Source organism: Grammomys surdaster, unplaced genomic scaffold (genome assembly GCF_004785775.1).
Source record: "Grammomys surdaster isolate TR1022 unplaced genomic scaffold, NIH_TR_1.0 212, whole genome shotgun sequence".
Lineage (NCBI taxonomy): Eukaryota > Metazoa > Chordata > Mammalia > Rodentia > Muridae > Grammomys > Grammomys surdaster.
Genome location: NW_021604657.1, coordinates 6741065 through 6758929, shown reverse-complemented (window position 1 = coordinate 6758929; position 17865 = coordinate 6741065).

The window sequence follows — 17865 nt, the reverse complement described above, 5'->3', positions numbered from 1 at the left end:
AATATCTGGCAAAATTCGTGGAGAATTTGTGCTGCAGGTGAATGAATAGGAAATTAAGTTTGGTGCCAGGAATGAAAATTTGCTCTATTTTTATAATCACTCACATTTTTCAATATGATTTATCTCTGTTGGAAAGAGCATTAAAAGAATTTATAATATTGCATGAAAACAGAAAGGTCCCTTTTTATACAGCCTTTTGTAAAAAGAAGCAAGCTGTCCTGACCTTGGGAGAGCTAAACACCATTCCACCCAGAGAATCAAGTAATACTTAAACAATTTTATTTTCTCTTGGCTCATAGTCTCTATTTTATTTGCCTGGAATCAGATGTAGTATGAAAAAGAAAACTTGTTAAAAAGTTTTCATTTGCTTTGCTAGATTTTATTACTCAAAAGTTTCTTAATTTCTCAGAAAAACAAAATCTCTGATGCTTAGGATCAAACCTGCCTCCACTTAAATTGCCTTTGTCTTTTACTGGCTATAGCTAAATAGTACCAAATTTTATCTTCTCCCAAACTAGGCTTTGCACATCCATGGCCCATTTCTCCTTGGCTGAGTGATACCTTGAGTATTTAAATGTTGTTTATCCACATGCGATTATTCCCAGTTCCCACATCTAGATGTTGCTAGAAAAATACCCAAACTCTGTTACCCAGCATCCCCCTCTGTTACCCAGCATCCCCCCTCTGCAAAAACAACACAGAGAGGACTTGCAGTTTGTTATACAAATAGTTTCACAAAGGATAGTGAAATGGAGTAAGTGGATTTAAATTACTTTCGAGTTTGGAAGATTATTCTTAATACTGCTTGAGGAACATGTTTTTGTCTTCCAAGTCTGGAACTGAATGAAGTCCATGGACTGACTTGACAACAGCAAACTGCAGTGAACAAGCAAGCTAGATTTCCTGTCAGCCCTCAGTCACGATCTGGTTGCTTTTTTCTGTGTCATTTCTGGGTTCTCTGCCATTTGCTGGCATCCTTATCCTTCCCTGGTGAGCAGAATACCATTTTTGGAGGTAGTAACTCTTCGTGGGCAAGATACATTTTTATCCCTGCCATTGGTGGGTGGGTGGGGACAAGTTCACTGTTTATACTGTTCTAGGACTCAAAGTATCTGCAGAGTTTAGCCTCCTTAAGAATTTGAAGTTTCTTAAGGACTTTAGTTTCTCAACCAAAATACTTCTAAGTAAAAGCTGATAACAAGAAGAAAAAATTTTTTACTTTTATCCTACTGCATCTATACCTCTACACCTTTCTCCTCCCTTCCCCGCCCCTCTCTCTTTCTTTCTTTCTTTCTTTCTTTCTTTCTTTCTTTCTTTCTTTCTTTCTTTCTTTCGTGGCCCTGGCTGTCCTGGAACTCACTCTGTAGAACTCAGAGATCTGTCTGCTTCTGTCTCTCAAAGCTGTGTACCAGTACATCCGGTTCACCTACTTTCACAAAAGAAAAATAAATCAGTGGAAACAAATGTTTATAACAGTGTAAACAGTTTGCATATAAACTTCTAGAATCGATGTTTACTTTTTTCTGAAGCATTGTGAAACAGCTTTATTGACATGTAATTTATATATTCAACCATTCCATTTGAAGTATATAATTAGGTGGTTTTGATTATATTCAGAGTTTTGTACTATTTTTTAAAAAGCTATTTTCCAGCTTTGGGGCAGAGAGAGGCATGTTTCATGGTTGTGTGTGTACTTCAAAAATAACACATAAGACAGATCAAAGTTGCTGCCTCTCCCTGATCTCTCTAAATGCACCATATGGTTCAAGTCTTAATAACAATCTCTGGCTAGAAATTTGTCTCGAGGAAAAGGGTTATATTTGCCTGGAACAATAATGTTAGATACACTTGGAAAGTTTGTGATAACAGATGATTGTTTTGAAAAATTAATTATTGGTGCTGGAGAGATATCTTAGGACGTTAAGAACACTGGCTGCTTTTCCAGAGGACCCTGGTTTAATACCCAGCATGGCAGCTCATAATCATCTGTAACTCCAGTTCTAGGAGATCTAATGCCATCTTCTGGCCTCCCCTGACACTTCATGTATGTAGAGCCCAGACATACATGCAGGCAAGACACCTAGATGCATAAAATAATAAAATTAAATCCTTGAAGTGTGTGATGTGAAAACCCAGTGAAGAGCACTTTGAACTGCTACCGACTGTGTGGACCTTGTACAATCATAACATCTATAAAAGTTTAGATTTTAGTGTTTTCTATAGTCTTTAAAAAAATACACCAATTAATCAGGGGAATGGCATGCCAGTTTGAAATAGCAGTAGAGCAAAGAGAGGAGAGAGGTTTCTTAGCCAGTGTTAGGGGACCTCAAAAGACTCTTCCTATCATAAGGACAAAAGGAGGGTGATAAATGCAGTTACTTATTTATTTTTTCTATGTAAGATTTTCCTTAGATTAAAAAACAGCTTATGCTTTTTAAAATGATAGGAGAGTAAAAACACAGAATGAAGGGTAAAAGACAAATGATGGAAAATTCTAAGTGAAGGACCACAGAATAGGGCCTGGGAATACACAGATGACAGTAAACTAAGAGAACAGTCATGTCGTGTAGCCTGTGTTAGTGATGTGTGCATGCACATACAGCTGGGGGGATGACACCACCTTGTTTTCACAGAGAAGGAGGCTTAGGCCAAGACAGCTAGGAACTTCCCAAGTCCATACAGACATCTGGAACCACAGTTACTATCAATCAGTTTTTGTTCCCGAACTGGCATCAACTCAAAGTAGATATGTAAATATTTTTGTCCCAGTTAAAAATTGCTTATAAATTTTTAGTGCCTATCAAGGTGAGTGTCCACAAAACATGTATTTTCGCTTTTTTATAACAGAGTGTTATTACCATGTTAGACTTGCTTGTGGGCCATTTTTACCCCTGATTGAAAACAGACACAGGAGATGGTGAAAAACAGATTAATATTAAGAGCAAACTCCACTTGGAAACTTGAAAGCCACAGCTGCCAATATGTAAATTTGTGTCTCATGTTGAGAAAAAGCATCCAACACTTAGAGAGAGCGAAGCAGACGAGTATGTGCTATTTCAGCATCCTAGGAGGCTCAGTCTAAGAGACCCACCCAAGCACTATTGCATTCTGTTGCTTGAGATGCAGGCTAAGGTTACATGAACTTGTCTGGTTTTGTCCACAGGACATGCAAATGAGTCGTCTGATAGGCAAGATAACCCCCAAAGGTTCTGGTTTTATTGCCCTCTAGAGCAGCAACCAGTTTTGCATGCACTCGGGCAATGTGAGTTCTTCCCTTGAATTCTCCCCGCAACGCAACGCAGCAAATCCTCAGTTCTGCCCCTCTTCTCAGCACCTCCGGGTTCTTTCCTAGATGCTGGGATTTCACTTGGAATTATAGGAGTCATATTTAAAGATTTCTAATGTCTGAGAGTGCTATTGAAAAGTTAACATCTTAGCTAGAACTTCTCATGATGCACTCCTGTTATTTCTAGCAGGAACAAGGGTGAAAAGGGACCAAAAGAGTTTCCTTTCCTGTTGTCAGCGTGCAGAGGTTTACTTGCCCTGGCTGAAGCAATGCACAGGGAAGCCCTTCACCTAAGACGCATGGCAAAGTAACCTCAACTGCAGGGAGTATCCACACAATGCAGTCTCCCCATGGTTTCCACTCTCACTCACTTCCTGAGAGTAGCTATCATTTAGTTCCTGTCTTTCAGGATCATTTCCTCTGTACAGATACATGCTCTCTGTCACACGTCTACAATCCAAGAATTACGTTGTACACGTCACTCAGCAGCCTGAATTATTTTAGTATCACGGTCATGTTTACATAGAACAGCCTCTAAATCTGCAGGGCGTGATCCCTTTGGGGGTCCAACGTTCGGGGTCAGCACATATAAGATATTTACATTATGATTCATAACAGTAGCAAAATTACAGTTAGGGTTAGCAACAAAAATAAGTTTATTGGTTGGGAGTCATCCCAACCTGAGGAGCTGGTTTAAAGGGTCACAGCATTAGGAAGGGTGAGAACACTGACTGATGAATACAAACCACCTCAAGATGACTCCTACTGTTTTGTAATGAAGTCAGTGCAGGAAAATAATAATTGGACACTGCAGGAGTTGTACATGAATTCCAAGATGTCACTCATACATGCCCTTCTTGAGGCAACTTTTAATCAGAGCAACTAGAAACCAAGGCTTCCAAGAACCTGTATGTCTGCTGAATGTATCTTCCAAAAATGTCTTTAGTTCTAGTATGCTGACGAACATCTGTAACCCCAGCATTGAGGAGATGGATCAGAAGTTTAAGATCATCTTTGGCTACGTAGTGAGTTCAAGGCTAACCTGGACTACACAAGACCTTCTCTCAAAAACAAGAATAACTTTTGGTTCTGTCAGTATTTTAGTGGCTCTTCTTTCTAGGCAATTTTGACTGGTTTGCGCTGAGAATGCTTCTGTACAGATTCTCCTCAGCACATCTCCACTTGATGGAAAAGCTCTTTGGAGGATTATGGTGTTGATGAGGCATACACTTCTGTTGGCCCAAACTGAGGTCTGAGTCCTGCTCCACAGCTGACAGAATACTGCTGTGGGTTTTCAGACCTGACTCCCACCCTGCTAACCTCCCTAGACCCAGGTCCCAGCAGTTTTCATCTCAGCTGCTACTGCTGCGTGCCCAAATTCATCCCCTGCCTGCATGGTACAAGTGGCCTGCTTTGCCCTCACCCAAAGTTGTGGCCACACAGCTGCAGAGTGGGGACCTCCATGTGTGACGGTTCCACCACTGGGCAAGAAGCAGGTCTCACGGAGGCCAGTGCTGCAGAGCCTTGTCTTCACTGTCCCTCCAGGAGGGACCTAGTCCCTAGCTTTGCCTTGTCCTTTCCCTGATCACCTGCTTAAAATTCACAGACTCAGTAACTCTTTCATACCTTTCCACTCTATTTCCACGTACTATGTTTTATTTTTATGTCTGCTCTTCACTGGCAGGTGAATTGTGTGGGCTGTGGGCTGTATCTTTTTTCCTAACTACTACATCCACAGCACCTAGGACTGCCGTGGGTCTCACCTGTGTGGAGCGGATTAAAGAACCAGTTTTCACAACCTGTTCATGCACCTGCTGTTTAGATTTCGTAGACCCATCCCTGGTTAATAGGGATCGGGTGGAGCAGTGCTTAGCTCTTTGTCAGTTGTCCTTGGGGGGTTGGGCCTAATCTGTAGTAAAGTTTTCATTTTACTTAAAGCAACTGACTCTTGTGCTTAATCTAGAAAAAGAAAGCCCTTGGAGACAGTTAATTTCAGCTGAGATTGTGTTTTAATACAACTTTACAACATGTGCCTGTGATGGGTTGAATCATATTGTTGTGAAATATAGGATGGACTCTTATCCACGGATTCCTTGTATGTGGCTGGACAGTACATATCTTCTTAGTTAAGACCGTGTAGATGGAGAAAATGAGTCCTTTAGCCAATGACTAATGTCCTTACGCAACACTACCCCTTATGACCGGTGTCTTTAGAATAAGAAAGGCATTTGGACAAAGCCACAAGATGGGACACTTGTGAGGCTTGTGTGAGTTATGTTCTACAAGCTAAGGGGTGTCTGGGTCTGCCAGAAACTGAAAGAGGCAAGGAGAATCCTTTCCTGGGGGCTTTGGAAGAATCAGGGCCCTGCCTACTCTTTGACTTTGTACTTCTAATCTCCAAATTTTGAGAGTATACAAGTCAGTGGTACTTTGTTATGGCAAATGTTGGGAAAACATGACTGCACACAGTAAGTATGAGTTCAGTTTTCAAGGGACAAGGATTTGGCACAAGTGTCCTTTTGTGTTCTTGTACCCAAGATGGAGCTCTGTTGAAGAGCAGGTGTGCCTCTTGTTGGAGCAGTCTTATAAACAAGACTTCCAAGATAGCAGAGGAGAGAAGGAGGCCTTGTTTCTTTCTTTGATCGTGACCTTGACTGAGGAACCTATGACTAAGCATTGTACAAAACATGCTAGTGTTCTCTGGCTGCTTGCTGGGAAACTCATTACCACCTTGTGTGGTTTCGAGACACTCTAGTCTTGGAGAGCTGAGGCCCCTTTGACTTGACACTGGAAAAGTGGGAGTCACTTCAGACTGCCAGAAACAAACCATTACTAGCAAGCCAGGTGAAAAAATATCCAAGTTGGCTGACAGGCAGGATTGGGAGCTGTCGGTCTGGGGCTCACAGAACAATAATTATTTCCATCACAAAGACTGGCTGCCAGCAGACTCCTTGGAGCTGGACCAGCCTCTTGAACTGGGAGGTGCCTGCATGTGGTGCCCCAACTTCCATCTGTCTTTCCAGCATGTGTCCATTACCATGGCCATTTCTCTGCTCTTGGTCTTCTCATCCCCCACTTCCTGCTTTTCTCAGCGTTCTCTCCCAAGAATGCCTTCTTTCTCTTTTATTTAAGTCTTGCTTATCCTTCAAGAATCAGCCTACCACTATCAGTAAGCCTTTTCCCTTCAGCTCCTTCTTCATTTTTCAGTTCCCACGGGCACTAATGGTCTAACTAAAGTTCTTCAGCTACTGAATATGTCCATCCAGAGTGGCCTGGGCATGACCTGGGCCTTGCTAGAAATGTGGGAGGGGATGTGCCTAACCTTGCAGAGTCTTGATGCACCAGGATGGGGGGATACCCAGGGTGGGGGGATACCTAGGGTAGGGCCCATCCTCTCAGAAGGGAAGGGGATGGGGATGGGGGAAGGACTCTGTGAGGGGGGACTGGGAGGGAAGGACAGTGCTTGGGAAGTAAATAAATTAATTAATTAACTAGTAACAAGAAAAGCAGACTCTTGGAACTGGAGGTGGAGCTAGTGGTAGAGTCTGTGTTTAGTATGTGTGAGCCTCTGAAAATGTTGAGGATGAAGGGAAGAAGGGAAGGGAGGATAGAAGGCAGCAAGGAGGAAAGCACAGGAAATAAAGAGTCTAAACAGGTTGCAGGTTACTATAATTTGCATTGGATTCACTTGACCCAGCAGGTTGTTCTGAAAGAGGACTAAAGGCTTGGGGCTTTGCCCTGCGCCTGGTGCCCAGACCAGCAGTGGGAACAACATCCTGGACCTTAGGAGAGATGAAGATCTAGGCCCCGCCTCCAAGCAGCTGAATGTGACTTCCTTGAGTGTGGGGCCTAGAAAAACAAGCTCCAAGGTGCACTCAAGTGTGAGAACCACCAATTTAATTAGCATCTAATTAACATCTGATTATGCCTTTTCATTCTTCGGTCTGGTATTTGTCTTTCCCTCAAGATGGGACCCAAGGGCAAGAGACCAGTTGGTTGTGTCTGGGTGCTGACCCTTGTCTAAACAGCTGGAGATAGATGTCCTAGGATCACTGGTGAGCTTCTCAACCCCTCCCCCATTCTGAACAAGCACCTGGGTGCTGGGGAGGAGGGGAAGGGAGCAGGAAGAGGACTTTTCCCCTGGGTCTTGGGTTGGGTCTTGAGGGGTGGTATGCTCCCACTCTTAAGTGACAAGTCATCCTTACCATGTAATTTTATTATCTTGTCCCACCAGCCTGACTTGATCCAGAACTCGGTCTTGAATAGTACTTTTTTCTTTTGGTGGGTTTCCTCCCTGGGAAAAAAGGTCACATTTTTATTTTGCTATTAAAACAAAGCAATGCTGGCTCACTTACTTTTTCTGGATCAATAGGTCTTTCATCTGGGCAGTGGCCGAGCTGGCTCCTGGGCCCACAGTATCGCTGAGAAGAAATCTCAGACATGACTAATGTATAGGCTCCTCGGCTTGCTACCCATAAATCGCTGCTGTGTTCCATCAGCCTCAATTCCCCAGCACAGCGGAGTCCCAGGCTGGGGAGCAGCCTGTCCCTGCCCAAGAGCTCGTCCTTCTCCGGCTGTCTGCTAGCCTTCTGATTGCCAGACCTCATTCCTTTTGAATTGCTTAATGGGTGCACAGTTTTCATTGGGAGTCTCAGGATGCTAGAGCTGGAAGGAACTGAAGAAGTTATCTGCTTCTTTATCTTGCAGGTGGACAGATCGGGAGTAAGTTCCTGGCTAAGGGCTGTGCAGTTGGGTAACAGTAGGCAGAGGAATGGACTGATCGCTTTAGCAGTAATGGCTTCCACTTAGTGAAGCTCCTCAGTTTACACTGCTTCCATTAATCGTGACACCAAACCTTAGTCCAGCCCGAGATCCCGTTCTTCTGGGACCATCCACCAGGGAAAGAGCTTGTGGCAGACGTGCTGCTATTTTTTTTCTATTACCGTGACCAAATTATTCAACATAGACAACTTAAGGGAGCAAAGATTTCTTTTGGCTCACGGTTCAGGGGGTTTAGTCCATCATTGTTTAACTCCACATGCTTGGGCTGAATTTCATGGCAGAGGACAGATGTTCACTTCATAGGTAGACAGGAAGCAGAGCTGGAAAGGAAATGCCAAAGATGATGCACTGCTGAGGACCCATCCCTAGTGACTCACTTCCTAGAGCTAGGACCCACTGGCTGGTCCCTAGAACCTCCCAAGATAGCGCCCCCAGCTGAGGACTAAACATGTGGGGACATTTCAGAATCTAACTCAAGGAAAGACCACAGGCACTCAAATCAAGTTCAGAAGGAAAGGCTGAAGGCCCATAGCTGAGTTGTGGGATGCGTGTTCTAAGCCGAAGACCACAGGAAAGGACTCTGGCATAAAGAATGTTGGGAGATGAGGCATGTAGACTGTATTTTCTCATTCTAAAAAGCCTTTTACAATCTGATTTATAAGTATGGTAATTTTGTATAAAACCCGAAATGAGGAGTAGGGGTGGGGTGCAAGAATGGAGACTAGAGAACCATCCAGTAAGAAGATGCCCAGAACTTTCTATGTGTTTTCATTGAAGCTGTATGACAGCCTTGTAGGACCAATGCTATTTCCATTTTGGGAAGACAGGCAATCGAGGAGTTTGCTTAGGTTGTAGTTAATGTTAGGAGACAGCCCAGTTTTCTTCCTTCCTTCCTTCCTTCCTTCCTTCCTTCCTTCCTTCCTTCCTTCCTTCCTTCCTTCCTTCTGTCCTTTCCTCCTCCTCTCCCTCCTCCTCCCCTTCTTCTTCCTCCTCTCCCCCTCTTCTTCCTTCTTCCCCTCCCCTTCCCCCTCTCCCTCCTTCTTCCCCTCCTCCTCCTCCTCCTCTTCTTCTTCTTCTTCTTTTTTCCTCCTCCTTCTCCTCTTCTTCCTCCTCTTCCTCCTCCTTCTGCTGCTGTACTTAAATTCCTTCAAAGGTGACCAGCATGCTTTGGTTGGCCCATCACCTTTTCATTCCAGAGCCAATCCTATTTTCCTTTTGCCACACAGGCGACAAGAGTTCTTGCCATGAGCCATACTGGTTTCATGGGTTCAGGCTGGGGTCCTGATGGGCAGCTGGCGCCTGGATAGAATGTCGCCTCTGCAGCCTCGCAGTGGAGGGGGCATAGAGTGCACAGCCCTGGGGCTGACCGCACCATGGCCAGCTGCTGTCACTTTTGATTTTACTGTGGAGTACTGGTCACCAACAGGAGCACATGCCTGCTTTGTTCTACCTATTTCACACCTTCGAGAGGGTAGCTGTGAGGGAAGAGAACAGGAAGACAAGCAAGTCAGCCATGGGAGGGGCCAACTCTTGCTACTTTTGCCTTGGAATAAATTTAGTGGTAAGGTTCAAAAACTCAGAATTAACTCAGGGCAAAAGGAAGGTACATCGCAGGGAAATGAGTTGAATACGAGCAGGCTTAGAAAACAGAGAACAGCAGTGCCCATCCGTGGGTTCTGCTAGGTACAGCAGCCCTGGGGTTCTGAGGAGTTTTGAAGCACATGGACAGGCAGGCAGATCTAGAGGCGATGCTTGGTTTCTCTGGAAGAAGGACTGCGTAGGAGAGTGAAGCTTCGAGAGATGGGGCTGCTTGCTCAAGAGCAGAGCTTCAGAGCTAGGGCGTGATCTGGGACAGGGGTAGGGGATACATGGGGAGGGCAGGCATGCTCACGGTGTGGAGGGGGTGAGTTGGTACTGCCACCCAGGTTAAGAGGTGCAAGGAGGAAGCAGGAAGCCTCCAGGAACACAAGGGGAGAGTGGAAGGACTGAACTGTGAGCTTGGGGAGGACACCCTTCTCCCATTATTTCCTCAGAGAGGGTAAGAGCTACCAGTTAAAGGCTCTGCAACTTTTAGACAAATGATATGCAAAACTTGTCTCATTAGATCTCTTGCTAAACCACCTCTTTGCATGTAAACTGTTGAGCATTCTGCTTGATGCTATTATAATTACTATTTTTTTTTCTAAATCCCGATACTAAGCTGGGTCCTCAATAGGGGACAATCCAGCATCTTGAAGTTTTTAGGGCTCAGGAGAGATTTAGGCAGCCAGAGTTCTTCACTCCCTAAGCAAGTAGGCCCCCCACTCCCTTAGAGCTAGCCAATACCTGATGTTCAGCGAGGTTAACGAGATGGACCACCCATTTTTACAGGGAGAAACATGGCTCTTCTGAGACATTGCATGGGCCAGGAAAGAGTGTGGGCTGAACTGAGGGCTCTGTCCATTACAACACGATCAGGAATGGAGGCCAGCTTGGTAACTGGGCTCCAGGGGAACATTCTTACAACCTCCTTCAAGGCTTACTTCAAGACCTGGCCAGCAAGGGCTCCAAATGAGAGGCTACATGTAAGCTATTAGTTCTCCTAAGTCATGTTGTTCTATGCACTCGAAGAGTTGAGATAAACACTGACCCGGGGCGTGAAGATGGATGTCACTGGGAAACAGTCACGGGGAAGCTTTACAAGCAATATGAAGCAGGACAGAACTATGTTCCCAAGAAGGTTGGCAGGCCTGATAGAAAGAGTAATCGAAAGGCAGAATGAGGCTAAGAGCTCACAGGGAGCAAAGTTCCCTCACAGTCCACAGGACTGGACTGGCACCCTTAGGGCTGGTCTGGTCCTCTGGACTCTTCTGATCCCTTCTGGGGCTCTGCTGACACTCTCAGGCTATGCTGGTTCTTCAATTGTAAAAGATTCTTTCTGATGTGAGCTCCTCTTCTCAGGGCTATGATGATTTCCTTTAGGGTTTTTCTGGTCCTCTCAGAAGCAGGGCTGGTCCCCCTCAGGCCCTGTTGATACCCCAAGGTCTGGGAAAATTCCATTGGGCTTGAGTCTATCCCCTGGGGAGTGGGCTCCAGGCTGTCTTCTCTACTTAATGACTCCAGATGGAATTATAGTGTGGCCAATGTTTCTTTCTTGCTAGTAGGTCAGTTAGTACTGAAATAGTTACATAGTGTCCCTGAGTCAATCACTTCATTTTACTAAACCAGTTTTGTGCCAGGAGGGCTCAAGGACCTGTGTGGAACTGGATGGAGTTTTCCAAACTGGGGAAGGCCAAGGGGCCATGAAGCAGGATTCTGGTGAGAAGAAATGTGGGTGGATGGGTGGTAGGAGTTGAGGGTGGGATGTGTGCTTGACTAAATGTGTTTATTACAGGTGGGAGCTTTTGTATCTTCATGGGATGGTTTATAAGAACTTCATCATGGATGGATCTCATAAAGGCTACCATTGTGGTCAGGGAGATGGCCAGCTAGGACTACAGTTAGGATCATCTGCTATTTTTTGTCCAGGGAAGAAAACGACAGTTTTTTGGTATCAGGGAGCTCCAGCAACAGCTTGGTTCAGAGCTCCCACCAAGGACCCAGACTTCTGGTTTGTGGGCACATAACACCCATTGCCTTTGGAACCCAGGCTGGAAGATCTAGAAAAACATCTCCCTGGCTTGAGTTCAGGGCAGGGGCATCATAGGGACAGAGAGACTAAGGATATCTGTACATATCTAGACGTTCTTCTAGGACTTCCAGAAGGCTAATCAGACGTGTTAAATGTTCATAAAACGCCTGGATATTAGCATAGCCAGACACTAGACACGTATGATGGGTAAAAGCCAGGCATTTTTTGGCCAAAGAGCCTTCAAAACTCACCCAGCTCTGAATGCTAGATCTTGAGTGAGAAAACAGACTGGGCCAGGCAAGATACAGCTGATCCCCAGAGAGCTGAAGGCTCTTGGCAGGAAGGACAGGGTGTCATCTGGTCAGCACTCAGGGTTGCTTTTAGTGTTGTCATGTGGGGTTGGGGACACCTCTCAATCCCTGCCTTTTCAAAGGAAAGAGACAGTTTGAACAAGAGTTAATTTAGGGAAACAAACATTCCAAAGAGAAATTAAGTGGGCTTCCCCAGGGCCAGCCAGAGCCTGGAGTTTTAGTTGTAGAGATTTCCTATCAGTATTTGAGGTAGGTAGAATATTTATGGGGTAAGGCCTTCCTCCTTCCTGTCCCAAATTATGATGGGTTTGATCTCCCTTTAAAGCTATTTCTTTCCACGATTCCTGCCAAAGGGTAAAGGTATTGAAACCCCAGTTACTATGATGCTGTTGGATCTTCTGAGGACGCAAACCTGTCCTTAGTGCTAATGTGTAGGAGAGTACCATGGTGCCTTAGTTTCTGATATATTGTACTTTCAAGGCTGTTTAACCACAAGAGGCATTCTGACTCTCAGCAGACTGTCCCAGGACAGGTGAGGTGTATGTAGCCAAGGAGTGTTCTGCCTCCTTGGCTGGGGGTTGCAGCCTTCAGGAATCGTGGCATGCTGTTGTGCGTGGGTACTTGTTAACATGTATAAATAGTTCTTATTATAGACATGCGTGTGTGTGTGTGTGTGTGTGTGTGTGTGTGTGTGTGGTGTTTGTCTTTCACAGCAGGGGACTTAAGTTCTGATCCAGCCTGGAGCAGAGACTGTGCCTTGGAATTGGGACCTAGATTCCCCTGAGACAGGCTGGTCACTGGCTTTGACACTATGTATTTCAGGGCCCAAGAAAACAGGAGGGTGCCACCTGACAGATAGTGGTTATGAGGTGTGTCACCTTAAAGATCTTCCTTACCTCCCTGGGCCGTTCTAATCGAGTCTTGCTTCCAGGAAGGTCTAGTTTGTAGAGAACCATTGAAGGGACTTTCTCTGTGAAAGCATCACATCTGACCAATCTTTAGAGAATCTATGCACGAATTTCAGTCCCTGGAGACCTGGCATCTTGGTGGCTGTTATGTATGCTCTGTCCTGTCTTCCTGCCTTAGCCATGCTGGGCTCCAGCATGCCTCCTGCTGCTGCAGTGCTAACTCCCTGGCAACACCCAGTCTTGTCTTTCTACCTTAGTTCTTGTCGCCCTGCCCTCGCCACTGCTCCAGACATTGGACATCGACCTTAATACTGTGGTTCCATAAGACTCTTGACAGCTAAAGGAGCTGTGGGCTTCCCCACTGTGCCCCTAAGTGCTTCAGTTATCTAGCCAAAGGGCTGGGGGAAGAAAAGCCAGTGACTCTAACTCTGCTTGTTGCATGCTCCCTAGGTAAGTGCAGTGCAGCCTGTTCTGTGCCCATCTGTTATGGCTTGAGAGTCAGCTCTGGGAGGCAAAGATGGAGGAACAGAGACCTCTGCTTCTGTGTGGATTGATTGTGTCAAGCTGAAGCAACACAAGTCAAAGAGGAAAGTGCTGGCTCCCCAAACTTCTCAGTTCCAAAGATGGCTCTGTTTCCTTTTACTTTTGCCTCCCCCGTCCCCACCCAGGATTTTGCATTTGCCTTGGCCATTGCTTGGGTTTTGGAGGCCTGTTTCTTGGAGCATATTAGAACCTACCTCACCTGGCTGGGTATATGGTAGCCAGGCCAGGGCACAGGGGTCTCTAGGGTTGTTTTATTTATTTTTTCTTTTCTCATGACAGGTTTTTTTTTTTTTTTTTTTTCCTGGATAGCCCTGGCTGTCCTGGAACTCTCTCTGTAGACCAGGCTGGCTTTGAACTCAGAGATCTACCTGCCTCTGCCTATCAAGTGCTGGGATTAAAGGTGTGAGCCACCACCACCTGGCTGGGTCTTAAGTTTTTAAAGTTACATTTGTATTGATTGATTGATTGATGGAATTGTTGGTTTGTGTGTGTGTGTGTGTGTGTGTGTATGTGTGTGTGCATGTGTGTATGGGTAGGGGTGATAGAACATCTCTCCACTGAATTCATTCTGGGAATCAATCTCAGGTCGTCAGACTTGGTGGCAAGTGTCTTGCCTACTGGGTCATCTTGGCAGCCCTCCAGGGTCTTTAGACAACACATAGCCACAGTCAGAAGTGGGTGGCAGACTCTCAGAAGAGACACAAGATCACCCGTGACACCACTAGCAGGGCTAATGCCAGGGGAGCAGATCAAGGCCGCTTCATAGGTGTGAGGTGGGCGTGGCAGGTACAGGAAGAGTGGCTTCTGGAGCACAGGCCACACTGGGGACTCTCAAAGCTCTCTTTCCCTCTCCTCTTCCCCAGGCCAGTTCCAGTCTTGATGGATTGGAAAGGATTGCCCTGAGGACATCAGGCCATGGAATATCACAAACGTCTTTTATTGTTGCCCATAAGTTTCATTCATTTTGTAGAGCACTGGGGGATAGCTTCATCCCTGAGACCCACTGGGGCAACCTCTCCACATCCCTTCATTAGGGGCTTCCTTAGAAGAGGCAGGGCCTAATTCCTGCTACCTCTGTAGGAACTCCCACTTGGACTCTCTAGGTAGCACAGCTGGGGCCCTTTCATACTGTTCTTTACTGACCTGGGAGAGTGGGATCTCGTGGATACCTCCAATCAGGCCGAGCATCATGCCAAGGCCATTGGGGAAAATGCAAGGGAAGCAAGGAGAACCCGTAGCACTGAGTGGATGCACAGACAAGGAGGATGGGACAGGGCAGTCATGTCAGCCAGGCCCACTGGGCAGTGCTGGGCATATGTTCTGTGGGCCATTAGGCTGTGCCCCATCTAGATATCAGCTGCTGGCACTGAGATCTAGGAGAGTATCCACACTTGTGTGGGGGTTATATAGAGCAGCCAGCCCCACACTGTGGTGTGTGTACAAGCTGTAAATGGCTGGGGCTGTTGAGCAACTATTGTGAGTGCTATCAAGGAACTGAATTGCTGATTTCACTCAAATCAATTTCAAATATAAAAATGCCTAATTCAGGGCTGGGGAGATGGCTCAGTCCAGAAAATGCTTATCATGCAAATGGTTTGCTAGGCACCCAAAATCCTGCATCCAAGTAAAACCTGGGTGGTATGTAGCTATAATCTCAGCACTGGGGGTTGGTGTGGAGCCAGGCAGGTCTTCTAAGCTCCCTGACCGGCCAGTCCATCTATATGCGGGAATTCCAGGATTAGTGAGCAAGGGTATTAAACGATGAAGTACGGCACAGCCAAGGACTGGCGTTGACTTCTGTGTCTTACATGTGTATGTTTGCACACGCACATACAAAACATGTCTCTTCATGCACACTGTATATGTACATGGACACTTGGGATTCGGTCACTAGAAATTGCTAAAGTGTGTTTGGAACAACCAATTCACATTTAACATTTGTACGTTGGCAACTGCAGAGCTTGTGCGATCTCAATCAAATATTTTTGATGAAAGCGTCATGTTCAAATGGCAATACACTGCAAGTGTTAAATAAATACCAGACTGTGAAGACTCTGTTCAAAAAAGAAGAATGCTAACCATTGCTAACATTTTTATATTGATTATGTGTTGAAATGATAATATTTTGGATACATCGGATCAAATAAAATCACATTAAACTTAATGTCACTGGCTCCCGTCACTTTCAAGCTTTGTGGTTTGGGCAGTTTTCCCCCAAACTCTCTAGGCTTCAATTTCACCTTATCTGCACAGTTACTGCATGCAAAACCCCTCCGGGCTCATCAAAGTGCTGCTGGCTGAAGGAGGAGGTTTCTAGCTCTGCACTGAGGCTGGTGTTGGAAGGGTCAGAGCCCCCATGCCAGACAGGAAGCACCACCCAGGAAGGACCTGTAAGATGCTTCCCAGGCCTCAGGATGAGCACATGCCTGACACCCACCTACTGCTGATGACTCTTCCTAACAAGCACATCTTTGCACTTTCTGAAAACTCTCCCTCTGGATGAGTACTCCTGGACTGTACACCTCCCAGTTCCTTGTACCTGGGTTTCAGGCTCCAGGAGGAGAGAGCAGACAGGAGCCTTCCTGTCTTCACTGGGTGGTTCCAGTGTTTTCTAGGTAGCTGTGTGGGATGAGGGTTATGGTGGACAGGGGCTTCGAAGAGTGGCCCAGGAAGCCAGGGAAACTGACCAGACTCAATAGCTCAGAAAGTTACAAAATTCACAAACACTCCTGTTCCAATCCCTACCCACCCCGTAAGCCATAGCAGTTGCTGGCAGAGGAGACTCCATTCAGTGGAACTGCCTTCAAGTTGGACAGGAGGTTCCAGGAATGCTGCTCTTCTGGGTCTGTTGCTCATAGTCAGGTGGACTTTTTTAGTGATACTGTGGTCTTTGAGTCATCATGCACCTGGATGTAACGCTCATCCATTCTCCTGAAGGACACCCCAATAAACTCACTGGGTCACCAAGTCGGTATTGGGTGGAATTGTTTGTTTGGCCCGATTTTGGATCCTTAAATAGACCCATGTTGTGTCTCCCTGGGAAAGATCTCCTCCCTCCTGTACTTCAGGGTGCATGAGTCCAGACTGGGGTAGGGCTTGTTTTAGGGTTCTGAATTCAAGCCCCAGGCTAAGGCTCGGCTGGGCACCAGGTTCTTGTTCCTTCCCTTCGGTAGGAGCCTGAAGATGTGAAGTATGTGATTGATTCCAAGAGGAAGAAAGCCTGTTGCAGGGGTCGCCAGGTGCACTCTCTCACACAAGCTGTGTGTGTATGTTTTAAAAACCACTTCTGTGTATGGGTGATTTGCTTTCCTGTATGCTTGTGTACCACATGTTAGCAGTGTCCACAAAGACCAGAAGAGGGCATCAGATTCCTTCAGGACTGGAGTTTCAGACTGTTGTGAGCCACCATGTGGGTGTCTGGGTCCTCTGCAGGGTCATCTCTCCAGCCCTGCAAGGTGTGTTCTTGAAATAGCTGTGAATGTGACTGGCTATCTCTAAATGGAAGAGAGCTTGCTGTCCTCCTAGGGTCTGGAGAGACCAGAAAATGTAGTACTTAACATGTGGCATAGTTACTGACACATGGCTGAAGGCTGAAGGTGGCCTGCTGGTTCATAGATCTGCCTGCTGCTCTAGGCATGCCATTTGCCATATGGCCACTAGGTGTCATCATCACACCATGAGTGGGTCTCTTAGTCCGGTCTAAGAGACACATGTGCAGGGCACGGCCTAGGACAGGTGTGTGTTCTCTAGTCCAGGCTGTGTTCTGAAGGCAGTGTGTCCACCTTATTGGGTTACAGTGCTGCTGATGCTTTTAAGTTGGACTTTCAACAGTGTGCTTTTCCATGGAGATCCTCAAGGCTTACCTACTTTCTTGTGCTCTGAACTGCCCAGGCTCAGCACCCCTAGGAACCAGAGGGCTAATAACCACTTGAGGCTTATGTAAATCTCTGAGGCTCTGAGATCTTGATATGTCTGACACCAATGGAAAAATGACATGCTTGGCCTCACACCTCACAGACATGGGTCTGGCCTCTAGACCTGCCGGCACACAGGGAGGCAAGTGTAAAAGGGCCTTACACACTACACCCCCATGCCACCCATCCTCAGGTAGGTTGGGATGAAATGGGAGTGATATGTTTATTTTGTTTTTGAAATTGTAATATAATTACAACATTTCTCTTTTCCCCTTTCCTCCCTCCAAGCCCTGACATATCTTCCCTGCCCCCAACTCTCTTCATTCAAATTCATGGCCTATTCCCCCAGTGTTATTGCATGCTATATATATGCATGCTTAACATATACAATACAATACAATACAATACAATGCAATACAATACAATACAATACAATACAATACAATATAATATAATATAATATAAATAATATATAATATATCATATGTATACTGCATACGGCATACTAATA